This window comes from Carassius auratus, unplaced genomic scaffold (assembly GCF_003368295.1).
Source record: "Carassius auratus strain Wakin unplaced genomic scaffold, ASM336829v1 scaf_tig00214145, whole genome shotgun sequence".
In the NCBI taxonomy this organism is placed as follows: domain Eukaryota; kingdom Metazoa; phylum Chordata; class Actinopteri; order Cypriniformes; family Cyprinidae; genus Carassius; species Carassius auratus.
In genome coordinates, this window is record NW_020527536.1 from 306,871 (window position 1) to 325,531 (window position 18,661).

The 18,661-nt window shown below is 37.1% G+C and overlaps 1 protein-coding gene across 1 annotated transcript in view; it reads left to right on the plus strand.

The window, feature by feature from the left end:
• The first annotated feature begins 7,712 nt into the window (after positions 1–7,712).
• The window catches only part of LOC113091233 (NACHT, LRR and PYD domains-containing protein 12-like), a 60,969-nt gene continuing 50,020 nt past the window's right edge, over positions 7,713–18,661 (plus strand). The window contains exon 1 of the mRNA XM_026256651.1: positions 7,713–7,831. The gene's annotated coding sequence lies outside the window, so the exon portion shown is untranslated. The remainder of the gene's footprint in view (positions 7,832–18,661) is intronic.

Below are 18,661 nucleotides of genomic sequence, written 5' to 3' on the forward strand. Positions count from 1 at the left end.
GTCATTCATTTTCAATGTAAGACGGCGTCGATCAGCGGCGAGGAGTGGCGCGGTGCGACTTGGCCATTGAGAGAGTCGAGGAGAGTTGAAATCAAGGCAACTTTATGGTAATGAGCTATGACGCGGTTGGGCAGCAACCAATCGGAACGTAGAAGTCCACTGCTTGAGAGGATTCCAGAGCGTTTTTTATAGTGATGTGTCGTTCGTGAACGAATCGTTCTTTTTGAACGAATCTTTTAGGTGAACGAATCGTTCTCGTTCACGTAATCCACTGACTCATATTTCTCGTTCAGTGAAGTTCCTCCCTCCACAGCAGCGCGGCGCTATAAGCAGCGCATGCGCAGCTCAGTGAACCGGGTAACAACTGTTTCATCCTGTCAAAGAATTACTCAACCTCGAGCCAATAGCCTTCGAGTATGAGATGTGACAGAGTATTTGATTTGTTGAATGTAGTGAACGAATACGCCCTTCAATGAACGCGTTTCATATGAGTCTGAACTAGATCTAGAGATCTTATCGTTCGTGAACGAAATGACTGAACTGGCACACATGTCGTTCGTGCACGAGTTGAATGATACATCTCGTTCGTGAATGAAATGACTGAACTGGTACCCATGTCGTTCGTGAATGAGTTGAATGAGCTGATACATATCGTTCGTGAATGAAATGACTGAACTGGCACACATGTCGTTCGTGCACGAGTTGAATGATACATCTCGTTCGTGAATGAAATTACTGACCTGATGGTCAGGGTATATTCTGGCAAACCGTTTACCAATCACGTTTCTCAATCGGCAAAGCACATGTCGTTCGTGCACGAGTTGAATGATTTAAATCTCGTTCGTGAATGAAATGACTGAACTGGCACACATGTCATTCGTGAACGAGCTGAATGAACGGATACATGTCGTTCGTGAATGAAATGAACTGGTACATAGCTTATCTCGTTCGTGAACGAAATGAATGATAGTAAACCGGGTCAGTCTGCCATTTAGCATGTCAATCTCGCAAAAATGCAAAGCGCAGTTATAGGTACTGTACTGTGCACATACGCTTGTTTTGATATTTAGCAACTCCACGTTTAATCCACGATTGATGAATGTGAATATATAATATACAAACTGTCTGACCAAACAATTAAAATGCTATTTAGGCAAGAAAACCTTGTGCTTTGTTCATCTGAACAACTTAATTAGACTTTATATATTGAATGCGATTATACACACATTTTAATAAAGCCAGATCAGTTTTTGCAACAACTGAATACGTTCGTTGACTTAAGACATAACAACATAATACACTTTTTTTTGACATCTGCTGGCTTATTTTGTGTAATACGAAGAAATGGTCAATGAACGAATTAGTGAACGATTCTGAACGAATCATTTTGGTGAACGAACTGAAAATGAACGAATCACTAGAAAGAATCATAATTTCCACCACTAGTTTTTTAGCACTTCCGTTTCTTACGCGCAGACTCAAACGAAGCTTGATGACGTCAGCAACCTGTCTGACAGATGTAAATCTTCTAAGTGGCTGTGCGTGCAAACTGCCATCGTTAATCTTGCAGAGACGGCGAGCTTGAGCGGGAAGTTCTTTGTCGTGAGTGATCAGGAGTAAGTATTCTGATTAATTATTTTGTATAGTATTTTAAAATGTAACGCCAGTACGCCATATTAAGTTAGTTGCCTGCGAGCTTCTCCTCCTGTCTGTACGGTAATGCGACAGAGAGACGAGTGGTTATGACGCAATCGTTAACCTATTTTTTTACAAAAACTGTTTATACGGGCCATAATGTAACATAGAAGGTAATGGAGCCCTTTATACATTGTCGTGTATCTTTAGAAATAAATAATGGACAAACGGAGTCAATGGGAATGCTAACGCAAAAGTTCTGCTAAAAGATGGCAGCCCCCACCCGACTTCAACTTCCGGTCGAGTTCCTTGCCCCCTGATTAGTTCCCAAGCACAATGGAGGACAGGTTGATTATTGCCGTTTCGCGTTTGCAATAATCTATGATGTGTCTCTGTTAGCATACAGGGACATAAAAAATAAATTAAAAGTGATATGTGGACCAAGGTGTCTGAGATTGTTCATTTTAAGTAAAGACTCTTAATATTTCGTCCACAACAATATTTAATGAGGTTAACTTATAACGTTACCCCCTTGTGGTTAGTCTGCATGAGATCAACAAGCTTGTTTGCTTTGCGGCCACTTTAAATTCAAAATAAACATTCGATCTACGTTGGAGCGTCTGAGCGCTCACAAATCTTCCAGTAGCGTCGTGAGCAGAGCGGCAAGATCGATTTTTGACGCTCTCGACGCCGGCGGTGTGAACGCATAGTTAGACCATAGTGCGGCCCGCTGGAAAAAAAAGGTTGAGAACCACTGATATAAAGGTTGCTGTCCCATTTTATACAGGAATTGTTCATTTAAAAAAATCGAATTATATTGTTAGTTCTAATTATATTGTTAACAAATTCATTCAGAACTTTTTTTTTTTTTTACTTATAAACTCCTTGAGATTTTAAAGTTAGTTTAATAGTATTTAAATTCAAGTTTTAAAAAAAGGTTTTAATTGCTTAAATTATTTTTATTAATTAATAATATGTTATCATGTTTATTCTTGTAAAAAAAATGAGTGTTTATTCTTTAGGAAAACAAGGGAAAAAAATAAGGGACAATCCGAATATTTGTTTTGCTTTACCTATTTATGTAAGCTACAATTATTTGAATATTAATAAAATAATGTCATTAAAAAATACCATTGGCCTGAGTAATTTTGATCATTATAGAATTGTGACTTTAAAAATTAGTCAGTTAGGTGGTAAAAATACTGTGAAATTAATAATGGCATGGATTTTAGAGCATAACAACTGAAGGTTTATGAAACATTGGCCAATAAAGCATTTTTTTAAACAAAGAAACTTAAAGATGTGAACTAAAATATTATTTCAACCTTACAGCATGTGAATAAATAAAATGCATAATTTTCATAACATTTCATTATTCATAAAATGCATAAAGTTTCTGGTGTTTGGATTTGTACTTCAATAAAATGAGCTCCAAGTTTAAGAATAGCCCTAAACTAGTTTCTCTCTCTCTCTCTCTCTCTCTCTCTCTCTCTCTTTAACAGCATTAGCTCAATGATATACATCTTCCTTCCATTAGAATTTTCCTGCCTTGCTAAATGTTGGGCTCATGATCAATAAATTTGCCTCAATCTGATTCAGTAAAGTCAAACCGCAGACAGTGAAGCCTCGGAGACCCGCGCTCTGTGAGGTGGGAACAGAGGACTCCCCTTGGTCTTAAAACATCCACGATCACAAATAACAATGATTTTCGTAAAATAATGATTCATTATTAATTGATGGTTTGTTATTATCATTATGGTCTTGTGAAAATAATAATATGGGCTGCGAGAAAATTATGAACACAAAGAGTAGTGCTGCTGGCATTTTTTACCAGATGCAAAAGACACGATCGGACTATGGATCAGAAGTGTCCTTGCGTGGGCTTAGAGACGCAATGCCCCCGTTTGGCGTGTATGCCACATAATACTTGCTGATCGTTATAATAGCATATGTTTTCTGTAAAGATACGAATCAAAACAACTCACCTGTCGATAAACAGTAATTATGTTCCATAAATAAGTAACATAATCCACCATAAGACATGCAAGAAGTAAATAAGGAACTACTTGAAGCAAGCAAGTGGTTTGCTGGACGCTAGAGACTACTTCTGCATTTGTCCATGACACTGTTGTCATGTGTTTTCAACGTCAGTAAAGGCGGTAACAAAGGGTAACTAATGTCATTAATAAGGAAAAATGGAATTCAGGATATTAATTTTAAGGTTTTAATAAAATGGGCAAGTCAAATTAATAGTAAAATATTCTTTGATTTTATAAAAGAGCCGGGATTGTTATATAGAATTTTGAACTCTGTTCCACACTCCGGAGCAGAAGGTGGCGGTAATGCAACTATAGGGCTTGGGCGGTGTTACTTCATTACTTGGCGTGGCCGCCACGTTGATGGCCTCCTTTACTGCTACTCGGAGTACTGCGCAGTGTTTACACGTACTCCCTCTCATCTGTGTGTCTTAATTTTTTTTTATTAAAAATCTATTTCAACTATGGTAAACCGTTGCTGTATTGTATGGTGTAACAGAGCAACACATAATCGCCATGGGGAAAATAAAATGAGAATGGATTAACTTTACACTGCTTTCCATGGAAACCATAACATCTGAATATTCATTTATCTATATAAATGAATATTCAGATGTTATGGTCTCAGTTGGAGGTGCGACCACGGAGACCATAACATCTGAATCTGAATATTCATTTATCTATATAAATGAATATTCAGATGTTATGGTCTCCGTGGTCGCACCTCCAAGCAGGAAAGCGGTGTAAAGTTAATCCATCATTGGATTAACACATCAACATCAACATTGAAAATAAGGGAAATTTCTTCGGTTACTCATCCAAAATATGGGAAAATTTAAACATTCATCTTTCTGTTGCTATACCTCTGCTGACAGCAAAAATTCGTACTACAAGACTGCTGCATTAACTAATGGTAAGCGAGTTGTGAAGCTAGGTCTAACGTGACTTTGCTTACATATTGGCGTGAAATCGTGCTCTCACAACCACGCTATCTTAAAAAGCCCAACACCACGCTAAGGTTGCTTTCAAGTAAGTTTCTCTGGAAGGGCAAGGGGTAAGTTTCTCTGGAAGGGCAAGGGGCAGCAAGAGGATAACAGTAACGTTTCAGAGACTGACAGGTACGATGAAGGGCTAACGAGATATTTTGCAGGACAATACTAAAACGGGAAGACATTGAGAAAAAAGCTCAAATACGTGAGAGCCCCGGAAAAAACAGGAGGGTTGACAGCTTCTAACTACACTTTTGAAACACATAGTTAAAATTACATGTGTGAATGGTTGTTAGCACTAACAGTTACTTAACTAGCAGCTAGGTAGAGTGCAGCTTACCTTTGTCCGGATTACTGTATACTGTTTGTCGGCTTTATGATCTGCAGCTCCTAAACCCTTCCATTTGTGAACCACACATGAGACTCCAATGACGTGTAGCTTCAGAACTATTCTAAAGTGTAGGCACTCACAAAATAAACAAGGTAGCCGAAGATATCTGTAATGCAAAAGAGCGGCAGCAAGTGGTCGTCGGTACTCCACTATTTGTTGGGAATTTCATATGGATCCAAACCGTTAATAGTGCCAATTTTGTCCACATACCGGTCTCTGGCATCCCTATTTAGCGTATCCCTATAAATCCCACAACCTTTTCACGATTTTAACATCCTTTTCTTTCTCCCAACTGTGCTTCTTCTCGTTCAACTTGCTGTATGTTTACATTCGTGAGGCTATCAACATGGCTGCCACGTCACCCAATGCAACGCGGCACCCAAGCCCTATACAGTATAATGATATCCATCCGATTTCTTACTGTTAATGTCCAATTAAGTATAATAAAAATGCTGTCAAATAAACTTTTTTTTGCTCTTTTTGACCACAGATGGTCAAGATGTTATAAAACATGACAAATAACAATTTTTGGGGTCAGAATTGCATTGAAAAATGTGTCCATTTGTCTCTGTGAGTTGTTTACATCAAAAGTTATGCCACTTTAAATCATATTTAGATTTTTCGGGTTTGGTGCAAAGGGTTAAAAATTAAGCATTTTGGACATTATTTCAGCTTGGTACCCAATTTAATCTTAAAATAGACACTTGAATGATAAAGAAATAATATGTTGTGAAAAAAAAATCACCCTATGCACTTGAGAAAACGAAAAAATAGATGATCCTCTACACATCTTTGGCCATTCTTTGCAATTTTTGTCCAGAAATAAGGTCAATATGTTGTCAAATGTCAAAAATAACCATTCCATTAAATTCCTGAGGTCAGAATTGTATGGGAAAATGTGTTCATTTGTCTCTGTATGTTGTTCACTTCTAATGTTATGCCACTTTCTATATCACTTTTTGATTTTTCAGGTTCCGGTCGGGTGCAGCAAAGGGTTAAAAAAGAACCCTTTGGGACATTATTTCAGCTTGGCACCTGGCAGATTATGAAAATAGACACTTTAAGGATTTTAAAAAATCAGGTGGCATAAAAAAAGCGGTGGGGGGGGGTGGACCCACTAAATTATTCAATCATCTGATAGAGCTATGAGTGCTCTATCGTCTTAGTTACACAAGAAATGTCAAAATTATTTTAAATAATAAATAGCAATTTAATGAGTTTCTGTTTTAATAACAGCTATGCCTATGATATAGGACTTAGCCTATCATGCAAAAAAGAGTACCGTATTTTCTGGACTATAATTCGCTCTTTTTTTCATAGTTTGGCTGGTCCTGCGACTTATAGTCAGGTGCGACCTATTTATCAAAATTAATTTGACATGAACCGAGAGAAATGAACCAAGAGAAAACATTACCGTCTCCAGCCGCGAGAGGGCGCTCTATGTTGTTCTATGCTCCTGTAGTCAACCACTGAGCAGCTTAGCACGCCCTCTCGTGGCGGTAATGTTTTCTCTTGGTTCTTGGTTCTAAATAAATGCGACTTATACTCCAGTGCGACTTATATATGTTTTTTCCTCATCATGGCGTATTTTTGGACTGATGCGACTTATACTCAGGTGCGACTTATAGTCCTAAAAATGTTACTTTTTTTTCTCCATGTTCGTAAATGTAAATGTAAAAGAAAATGTGTTTTGTTCCTAAGCGTTACAAAGACTAGCAAATTATTAAATCAGGCTATGAGAAGTCATTTAAGAAGTTGATTTAACTGATTAAGTCAGTCACTTGCTGCCATTTACTGATGGTTCTAGTTTCATTTTTTTTTAGTTAAATTTTTTTGCAATCATTTAATATTTCTGCATTAAAATTGTATATTTAAACTTTAGATTTATTCACAATCCAATCCACATGAATTTTGTTGATCGTGATTTCATTTGATTGTTAAAAGCCAGAATGCTTTTTTATTTAATTTAATTTATTGATTAAAGAAGACCCTTTAATAAGAGAACGCATATATGACAATACCTTTTATCATACTAATAAGATAACATCTCCCAGGTTTTTTCTCTCTCTCTTTTTTTTTTTTTTTTTTTTTTTTTTGCTATTAATCATTTCAGGGTTTTGATCTCTCAACTAAGTCCTGCCCTGGGTGCACCAGCCTCTCATGGATTATATTATTTTTCAGGATATAGTAGTCAGTCTAATTTGCCTAGAATGATGTCAAAGCCTTTTTTTATGTTTGTCTCTTTTGAATATATGATAATATATTTTCTGCCTCTGGACCCATGGCATATATGAGGGTACTCACTTGTACCACCCAATCTTCCACTTGGCGGTCTTATACTTTGTGAAGTGCTGACACCACACAGCCCAATCTTGAGGTCTGTCAAAGGCAAGTATGGGTCTCTGCAGGAAAGTAATGGGAGTTACTAGATCAAGGTGTTTTTACACCATGATACCTGATTGGTTGATGTAATAGTGACGTTAGGTTTAGGGGTGGGGTTGGGTAAGGGGGATCATTTAGATTGCATGATTCAGAAACACTCAGCAGTTTGAAAACACCCACATGGTGATAAACGCCCACTTTTGCTCTGCAGAGACCTAAGTCTCGTCAAAGGTGAAGTTTAGGGGTGGAGCTCATTTTTGTGTGTGTAGGAGTGTTGGTGTCAGTAATTCTTCTGATTCTTATGTCCTTTCCTGAAAATAAACAGTTAGCAGAATTTCAGAGCTGCTGTTTAATGGTTTCAGAGGAGTAAATAGAAAGTTCTGCAAATATAATTTGAGGTGAGTGATTCTTCTTTCTGTTGTTTTCATGTATGAGTGTCAACTTTTACTTTGAGCTTTTTAATGCTGTGCTTATGTAATTTTGGTGATTTTATTTGATGCTCTTTATGTCATGATCAAACAGATGATCTGGTGGTTCTTTTTTTTTAGTGAATCATGGAAAGCAGCCCATTCTGATATTATCAAATGGTGTTAAATTGCAGTGTTTTTTATTTTACAGTTTATCAGTGAGTCTGTGATTTTAGTATTTTCATGTGCTCTTAACTCTTTGAGGCAGAAACTATTACACAGTAGCTTCATGTGTCTGCAGTAGCATCATGCATTTTATACTGTGTCTATATGATGAGCTCAACAACATGCACATTTAATACGATAAGCTGCATTTCTATACTGTAACTAAGATGGGTGAACATGCTTCCCAAAATGTCTAGTTAAGTTTTATTGTCAATTCTTCCACATGCACAGCACATACAGAGAACTGAAATTGCGTTATTCTCAGACCCTAGGTGCATATAGAAAACACTAACAGTGGAACATAAAATACAGATAGATACAGATTAAATATAAAATACAACTATACAAATATGGAGATGTTAAAAAAAGAAAAATAAACACTGCCAATAAATTGATTGTACAAACCCGATTCCAAAAATGTTGGGACACTATACAAATTGTGATTAAAAACAGAATGCAATTATGTGGACGCAGCCATGATGTTGTAATTGATGCAGTATGTGTTCTGGCATTGTCATGTTGGAAAATGAAAGGTTTTTCCTGAAAGAGACGACATCTGGATGGGAGGATATGTTGTTCTTGAACTTGGATATACCTTTCAGCATTGATGGTGCCTTTCCAGATGTGTAAGCTGCCCATGCCTCATGCACTCATGCAACCACATACCATCAGAGATGCAGGCTTCAGAACTGAGCGCTGATAACAACTTGGATTGTTCTTGCCTTCTTTAGTCCGGATGACATGGCGTCCCAGTTTTCCAAAAATAACTTAAAATTTGATATGATAAGTCTGACCACAGAACAGTTTTCCACTTTGCCACAGTCCAATGAGCCTTGGCCCAGAGAAAACTCCTGCATTTCTGTATCATGACGGGTTCCATAAATGTTCTGGAGGCAGGGGAGAGAGACACCACAGATCTTCTCAGCTGCTATCATTGAAGAGTCTTCTGGCAGGATGTGTTGCAGGCGCCATACCACACTATGAAGCAAGGATGCTCTCGATCTTGCCTCTGTAGAAGGTGCACTTTATGGGGGCTGGTGCTCTGGATCTTCCCAGTTTGCGAAGGAAGTAGAGACGCTGCTGTGCTTTCTTGGTCAGTGCTGCAGTGTTGTCGGTCCAGAAGAGGTCTTTCTGTAATGTTCATACCCAGGAACTTGCTCTCCCTCTCCACAGTCGCACCATTGATGGTCAGAGGAACATGTTGAGTGTGCACTCTTCTGAAGTCAACAACAATCTATTTAATCTTTTCCACGTTCAGAGAAACTTAAAAAAAAAAAAAAAACTCATCATCTAATGCAATAATTTATTCTAAAATCATATTTTTCTGAAAATCAATCCTTGATTCAAATTTCTCATAAGCTTAATTGATTTGGTCTAAAGAGAGAATAAGTACATATGAAATAGATACCAAAATAAATGTTGGTAACTGTAGTTTGACTAAAATAATTACTAAAAGTTGGCATTTTCGTCTTAAGATAAAGACTTACGCCCAATCCCAATTCTACCCCTTAGCCCTACGCCTCCGTTTTGCACGTTCAAGTGAAGGGGTAGGGGTATCACGATTCTCTTTTGGTTGGAGGGGTAGGGGTAAGGGGAAGGGCCAGACAGACACATAAAATGTAAGCTTTTTTGGCATTTAAAAAAAAATATTTTAATGAAAAGTAATCATTTGTTTCATGTTACATTAAATTGTGAGTTCATATTAACAGTCATGTTACTCAAAGAAATGTTTGAAAAAAATCGCTAATATTTGCTAACATCATATCATTATAGACTGCATGATAGTGCCACAGCATGTCTGATCAGGGCGATAACTGCCGTAGGCTAATCCCCCCAATAATTAGAAGTCGCTAAACCATTTTCTGAAATATTCCCTATTAGAGAGATAGAGAGACATAGTCGGTGAAAGTCCCGCCCATTTGTGATGCTCTCTGCCCTATTAGCATATACACAGCCCTGAGTGAGAAACTGTGGTCTGCCATTACTTTTCTCTTGCTGTAGCTGCTGGAGATATAATGTCAGCGCCAAAGATCCTTGAAAAGTTCTGTCAAATGCACATAAACTGACAGTCACCACTGATAAACTACTACTAAATATCATAGAAACATAACATAATTTTCTGTAAAGTTGCCTTGCAATTATTTTTATCCTAAAAAGTGCTATAGAAATAAACTTGAATTGAATTGAAAAAGTGTTGTGTGTTGGGATGCACCAATGAACACAGGAGTCTCCATAGACCACTGAGGACACAGTGGTTACATTTCATTTTCGAAGGAAATGCCCCCCCCCCCCTTTCAAAAAAAAAAAAACTGGATAGGTAAAAACTCATTCAGATTCTGACTGTCTTGAACAACAAACAAACATGGTCAGTTCAGCACTAGAGTTGTGCAAAGATTGCTTCTGAAGAGCGATTGATACCAACACTTTATGCGCATATATAATAATGTCCAGAAGCAATGTGTGAGGTCAGTAAAACCATCACCGTAACACTGGTATGCCCCTAAAAGCCTTTTTCTACAGTAATTTTAGTAATACTAAATATGATAGCTGGTAGATTTGTATTCAGTTAGCGTTAAAGCTAAACTGCAGGACAGTGGCCCTCCAGTAGCAAGTTTGCCCATCCCTACCTCGAAAAAGAGATTTTATAAAAGATTTTTTAACCCTTTTATTAAAAAGATTATTATTAGTGTCATATGAAATATGATTGAATATATTGAAATTATTAACAAATCTACAGTGTAACAGTGAGTGATTTCAGAAAAAGAAATAAAATTTACCTTTTATTGGTATTTGCTGGTGTCAGGTCTGGAAGATGCTCGCAAACGTTTTTATTATTTTACTTTTCTTCAAGGAAAACGCTTGTTTGGGTGCCAATTGATAAGCACATAAACTACACTGTAAAGACATTTGCTGTAAATTGTTACAGTACATGGATGTATTATTACTGTATTTTCATTTAAAGGATTAACCCTATAATAATCACAGTAACTCATTAGCATTTGTCCTGATAATATTCTGTTTAATGAAGGGAAGTTGTGGCCTAATGGTTAGAGAGTCGGACTGGCAATCGAAAGGTTGTGATTTTCAGTCTCGGGCCGGCAGGAATTGTGGGTGGGGGGAGTGCATTAACAGTTCTCTCTCCACCTTCAATACCAGGACTTAGGTGTCCTTGAGCAAGGCACTGAACCCCCAACTGCTCCCCGGGCGCCGCAGCATAAATGGCTGCCCACTGCTCCGGGTGTGTGTTAACAGTGTGTGTGTGTGTGTGTGTGTGTGTGTGTGTGTGTGTGTGTGTGTTCACTGCTCTGTGTGTGTGCACTTTGGATGGGTTAAATGCAGAGCATGAATTCTGTGTATGGGTCACCATACTTGGCTGAATGTCACGTAACTTTCACTTTCACTAAATTATTGAACATTTTCTTTAAAAAGATACAAATTACAAGTCTTGACTTCAAGCCCTAGCTAAAAAAAAGGGCATCATCACAGTCCCCCCAAAACAGGCTTTTCAGAAATAAAATACAGTAAAAAAATTAGTTTGTGTTTTATTAAAGGTCCCCTTCTTCGTGATCCCATGTTTTAAACTCTAGATAGTATGTAATGTTGTTGTTAGAGTATAAATAATATCTGTAAAATTCTAAAGCTCAAAGTTCAATGCCAAGCAAGATATTTTATTTAACAGAATTCGCCTACAAAAAAGGACCCGTTTGGACTACATCCCTCTAGTTCCTGCAGTAATGACTTCACTAAAACAGTTTTTTGACTAACCTCCGCCCACATAAATTCACACAAAGGGGGCGTGGTCTTGTTGTGCTCCGACGGAGAAGAAGGAAGAGCTGGTTTGTGTTTGCCATGTCATTGAAACGCTGTTATTTTCATCTCGGAGTCCAATCATCTTTGTTTGGGCTTCCCAGGGACGCTGTACTTGGAGATTAATGGTTACAATTTATGTTTAACTCGGTTCCCAAAATTTATAATCGACATGTAAAACTATGTGCAGCACATTTTGCTGAGGACAGCTTGCTGAGGAAAACTTCCTCAATCTCAATCAGTTTAATGTCGGAAATCGCAAAAAGATTATTCTTGAAAGATGGAGCAGTTCCCTCTTTGTCTGGAGAAGGAACACAACCGGAACACAACCGAAACACAACCGGTTATGGAACACAACCGGTAAGTGTATTTTATTATGTAAGTTGGTGCATTCAACAGTTTCTGTAACTTACTACACAAAGGGCAACAATGTTTAGCTTTGATAACTAGATGTTAGTGCTGAGCAAAAAAACGAATGCAATTTTTATTAGTAAAAACGCTCCTGCGATTATAAGTACATCTCCAGCACATGCTCCTGCCCACTTGCTTCTTAAAACTAGTCCAATCGCGTTCTCCAATCACGTTACCAGGAGGGTAACGTGCTCTAAGCTGTTGTCGAATCACAACACAGGAACCGCTGGCCCAATCAGAAGTCGTTACATATTTCTGAAGGAGGGACTCTATAGATCAAGGAAGTCATCAGCCCGATTTTATGACAGTGAAAACAGCGGCATACAGATAGGTGAACTGTGTGAAAAATACTGTTTTTTACACGCTAAACATGAACACGTCATATTGCACACTGTAAACACAATCAAAGCTTCAAAAAAGCGTGAAAAACGTGACCTTTAAATTTGAGTAATTTTTGCAAAGCTGACAAGCTTTCTGATGAGAAACACCATGAGATGATTCAGGCTGATACTTTTTCTTTGCACCCTCTTTTCTGAGTTGCATCTGATCTGTGACTTTAAATGGCATTTGGTGGCACCAGAGTTCATTCTTGCAATTAACCTGTAAGCACGAGAGAAAAAAACATTTGGTAACACTTTTTATGAAGCCCATATTTATAATACATTGTACAAGGGTATTCTTAAAGCATTATAATGAAAGCATTATAAAACCCTTATAATATGTGACCCATCACGGAAACCAGTGACACAAGTCGGCAGCACACAACATTCGAGTAAAATGAGAAAGAAGAGGGTTTTTTTTTTCAAAATTGGTGATTTTCATTTTTTTGCAGAATCTGTTAGTTGATATCACAAAGAAGCCTCTCCGTGTTTGAGATAGCAGCATTCGCATATTTAAAAGCGTACATTTTGTGGTTGAAATCAGCTAGTTTGCCGGAGATTCTAGCACGCAGTAGGGGCGTTTCATTATCTGTCTGTATTTCCATACTGGATAAGCCGGCTTTTGTTTCTTTTGTTATTGCCCCCGCCCTCTGAGGGAAGCGTGGCTACTTAGTATGCAGCGCTCTGGCCGGCTGTAGCTGATATCAAAATTCAGTGAAGATGTATGCCGCAAAGATGAACGCAGACGAGCTGAACCGTGGCCATTACACCGAAAATGCTTTGAAGTACTTCTTCGACAAGCCGGATGCTTATAAACAAGCACTCACTGATTCTGAAGACGATCTGAGTGACGATGAAAGCGGCATAATAAGACAGTAATATCCCTAATCTACAACTGAACGAAGATGATGACGAGGAAGAATGTATTGGACTGGCATCAGACGAGTTGGACCGTAAGATATCAGAGGCTATATCGATAGTAACATTTGATGGGGATAAAGACAGAGAAATGGGTAAAATCCGTAATGTTTAGAGGCAAACAGATGCACAGTGCAAACTTTGGATCTGCGAGAATACTTTTCTGTTTCTTATGGGGTGAGTTTTCATAAACATCAAAGTTTGTCGTTTTGTGTTCATTCTAAGAACACGTACACATTATCTCATGTTTAGTCCATGTTTAGACCTTCCCATATCTACCTATTGTTATTAGCTAGCTCATAGCTCATCGGTTATCACAGAATCCTGTTAAAAAGTCCTAATGCTACACATTGAAATCAATTGACCAAGTTTTATGTAGAAAACCAGCAAATAACAAATAAAATTAGCATCAATATGTACTTTTTGTTTACATAAACATTAAAATAATAACATTAAAAATGATGGCCACATTTTAAAGATTTAAGTTTTTTATAAAAAGATAAAACTCATATTTCAGCCTCTAAATCATTTTTATAAAAGTAAAAAAAGATAAATTACTGACATTTACAATGCACATTCTCCTTTATTATTAATAGTATGCGGTCCGATTTTTCCCGTTGTGTTTGTCGTTGCTATGCAGGGGGTATGGCTTATCTTAATGAGATGTTAATGAGCCCCATTGTCAATCGCAGCAGTGAGAACTGCACAATCTTTAAAGGCTATTTTCTGCTTTTTGAGGTTTTTTGAGTGCCTCCTTCAAATGGCCACAACTTCTCCAAATATTATCCGATTTCCATGTGTTACACATCGTTGGAAAGCTTGGAGACTACACTTTCAGAATCTGTGAATAACTCAAAATGCCCCAGAACCAACTTGTGTCCCTACTTTCCGTGATTGGTCACATATGTTCTATCCAGTCATGCGCGGGTCAATGTAAAAATAACCCTTTTCTGCTTTCTGTAATATATTGCCTATATTGTGGGTTTTTTAACCCATCGACTAAAAAGATTGATACACTACCTGAGCCAAAATATCACCCAAAGTTTCTACAGCTTTTTTCTTAGCTATTTCAGAATCTGGAAAAATGACTGGGGCTAACTTGTTACTGCAGTCGGTAGAACGGTATGAATGTGTGTGATGTACGGCATGATAAATGCTAGTCACTTCTGCTGTCGAAACTGTGTTAGTCTGTGGGTCATTTGGTTTATTGATAAATGATTGCGATGATTTGCATGTTTCTTGATGATGTGCTTTTTTCTGTGGTACTCCAATGCACCATGTCGCTTCACGTTCCTATTCTCCACCATCTCCCACAGAAAAACTGCTTTTGCATAAAATGCAAAAAGCTCTCTCTGCTTCGCCATCTACAGGTCTTAACCAAGAGTATGTTGCGGTCCACTTGCTATTAAAAGTGCATCTTCTCTTTTTCGTGGCCACGACTGCTTAACCTGAACAAGCAGCCCAAACTCTTCAATTTGAGATTGTTGAATGTTGAGGAGGCGTTTGTGTGCCAGTGAACAGTTTGATTGACGTACGACTGAGCCTATCGACTAAAGCTTTTATTGCTCTCCTCTGAACTATTGGACATAAGTTAACAGTACGCCTATGGACTTATCTGTGTATTTATTAGGCCGTGTATTTATTAAAAGCGGGACAAATGCTCAATTTGCGTGAGGTGGGACAAACGGTAAAATTGCTGTACAGCGTAAAGCGGGACAGGTGGCCACTCTATTCGTGCCAGTTATTCAGCTAATAAAGTGTAGGCCTATGTATTTCAGAATTGTGTCTAATACTATATTAATTACAAAGGTTTAATTGGCATCTTTATTTCAAATGACCCGACCGACCACGACCCGAATATCATTAAAAATATTTTGGATGACTCGTAACCGCGGGTGACCACAGGCACCCGCTCATTTTGGATCAACCTGTGCATTACTGGTTCTATCATATTAGGAATAATCATAACAATTAAAATACATTATAATACTTAGGTATTTGTGGTCATAACCTTTAAGTGAATGATTATTTATAACCCACAATGAATATCTTATTAACCCCTTACTAGTAACCCCCCTTTTTTGGCATGGAGACCGAAATTACATACCCAAAATAAAAAGGTTTCTGCTCATGATTCTTTCTGACTAGATACATAATCAACCTTTGTTCACAAAGCTGACACTTTAAAGTTTACTGTTCAGGAATCAGAATCACTCAGACTGTTATGATAATAGAGATATATAAGCTCAAACATAAAAACAAAAATAAAAATATTAAAAACATATGTTTTAAATGTATTTAAAAAAATGTTGATGTAGGAAATGAGTTTGAAAACACAGTGTAGCTAAGGCCACAAGTCTTCCAAGACTTCATAAAAAATTTCATAATCGAATCTGTAAAACTGTGAATTTTATGAAATATTTTCTAAGGCCATGTCATGTGTGTTTTTAGAGAAGGCTAATCAGATTGATTTATGGCCCTTGTCATCTCTGTAAGATCTCACATGTAAACTTTCCTGTGCTCTTTGTGTATGTTTCACTGTTGAAAACTGCCCGAATCATGATTGTATTGTTCTCACCAAACGGTTCTTTCACACCTCCGCCAAGTATGACACATTATCCGCATTATTCTTTTATCATTATTCTTTTGTTTTTATTCCACCTTTATTAGCCTTGATTGTGGTTTTTCAGGCTTTACAAAGCAACAAAGCAGCGATCTCACTTCAGTCTCTCTTTGCATTTAGCCCTTATTTATCAAAAGTCTTACTATAAAAATACAACAAAACATTTTCTTACGACCTTACGTGAATTATTGAGACAAACATGCATTATGAAGAAGAAAAGCACCTGCTATTAGTAGCATTGGTGCTAACGTTAGCATCAAGCTACATCTGACAATTTATGAAATTATTAGTACACTTTTACTCAAAACTCACTTTAAACCCCGATCGAGTGTTTATAATAACTTCCTTTAGCGATCAGGGGTGGAATTTGGTCGTTTACTGTTGTAAAAATATGTTATTTGTAGCCTTTTTCATCGCTGCACAAGTTAGCATTTCCGATGTACATTTTCGATTTTTTTTATAAAAACGCCCCAGATCTCAAGAAATTCTCATACCAAGCTTTACTATCGTAATCGCGGGTTTATTATTCGTATATTTTGTGTGTACAGAGGTGTTTCAGTGTTGTTTTGGCCAGATAACTACCAGGAAGTGTGCAGGAAGCATGTGACACGATGGGGCGGTGTCCAGATATGAAACTCTAAGATTGACGTTTGAAAGACCCAATCAGAGTCTGAGTCACACACCGCACGAGCTGTGACTACTGCACGCACACAGAGATCGCTGGGAGAGGCTGTTTATCATCTGATCGCGTAAATCCGTGGAAAATGAATAGAAATGACGATTCTGTCTGAAGAAATATGAAGTAAACATCAGTAAATATATCCATATATCTCCGCAGATATGCATCTTTGGTCTGTAAATCCTTATTGACGCTGTTCAGTGAGTCTATGTGAACACAAATAAACCGCTCTTGACGTGACTGAATATGAGTGAGTTGTGAATTTCTATTCAAAATGTGGCATAATACGGATTTATTATTTTGCACTCCTGACATAAATCACTAAATATCTGTCACTGCAACAATGTTTTATCAAAATATTGGTCAAATATCGAAGCTTGAGTCTTTAAACTTTCCATTGATGCACAGTTTGTCCAGATGAAGTAAGACAGTGATGTTTAATGTGCTGTGAAAGTGAAACAATAATAAACTGGGGCCGTCAGCGATGTTTGCACGCAAAGGGGTTAAATCTACTACATTTACTTATATATTAGTTTACATTTTTATTTTGATGGTCCCTTTATAGTCTGTTGACTATAAGCAACTCTGTAACTACATGTCAGCTAACTCTCATTAGAGTATTAGTAGGCTTAGGTTAAGGTTAAGGTTGGTAGGATCTTGACGTACTTGCAAAGTGTTTTATAGTCAGTTTGTCTGTTGGTGAACCATAAAAATAATTAAACTTGTATAACAATAAAATTAGTTAAAAACAAATGTCTTATATCACACATTAATCTGGTATGTGTTCTTGTGGCTACTTGAGAAAAATAAATATTATTGTTCTTATTTATAAGTGGTCTTTGTCTGCTTTATGTAAAGTAGCATTAAGTAACATGGCAGGATATGTGATTTATAATACATTTAACTATGAGAAATATAATCCATTGTTTAATGAAAGCTGCGGTGGGTAACTTTTGACGCTCTAGCAGTTAATAAACAGAACTGTTTGCGTCTTGCAGAAGAACATCGTAGCCGGAACTACTTCTCTCTGTTAATGTCTATGAAGAATCACAAAGGTACTGGGTTACTCCGCCGCGGTACCCCCGAAGCAATCTAAAATAGTCTGAATATAAACACTTATTATAGGTGCACCCTAGTGATTCAGGACAAGCTAAAAACACGGTTTGGAAAATGGAGTCATTATCGATTCCGATTCTTATCGATTGCTAGTTTTGATTCCAATATGATAAAAAATGTAATCAAACATTTAGATGTCAAACATTTTTACAAAGCATTCTGTTGCAGCTGAATAACATGAGCAAAAATCAGCAGCCTATAAAACACTGCAAGAGGAATTTTGCTTGTGATTAAAAAAAATATCATAGCAAAAACAACTAGATTAATATAAATTTCAAATATTAAAGTGTTAAAGACAAGTAATAAGATAGGTCAGTTATAAGAAAGGAACAAAAAAATCAATAAGCAACATCATAAATAAATACAACTAAACTAAATTTCAGGTACAGAAACTGTAATTAAAAGTTTAAAAACACTGCATAGTTTTCATTTTATAAATAAAATAAAGATTAATCAAGTAAAGTTATTAAATATATTCAGTCAAGATCATTGAATGATTTTCTTTTTTTCTTTGATTAACATTAATGACAGGCAGCGTGTTTATTAGGCTGTTGTCTCTTTAAGCAAAAATACTGCACATGTGAGTTTTCTTTCTCATCGGTTTATGTTCACGTAATATAAAAACGGCTGTTTATGATGATATACTGATGTAGTTTTCTGTA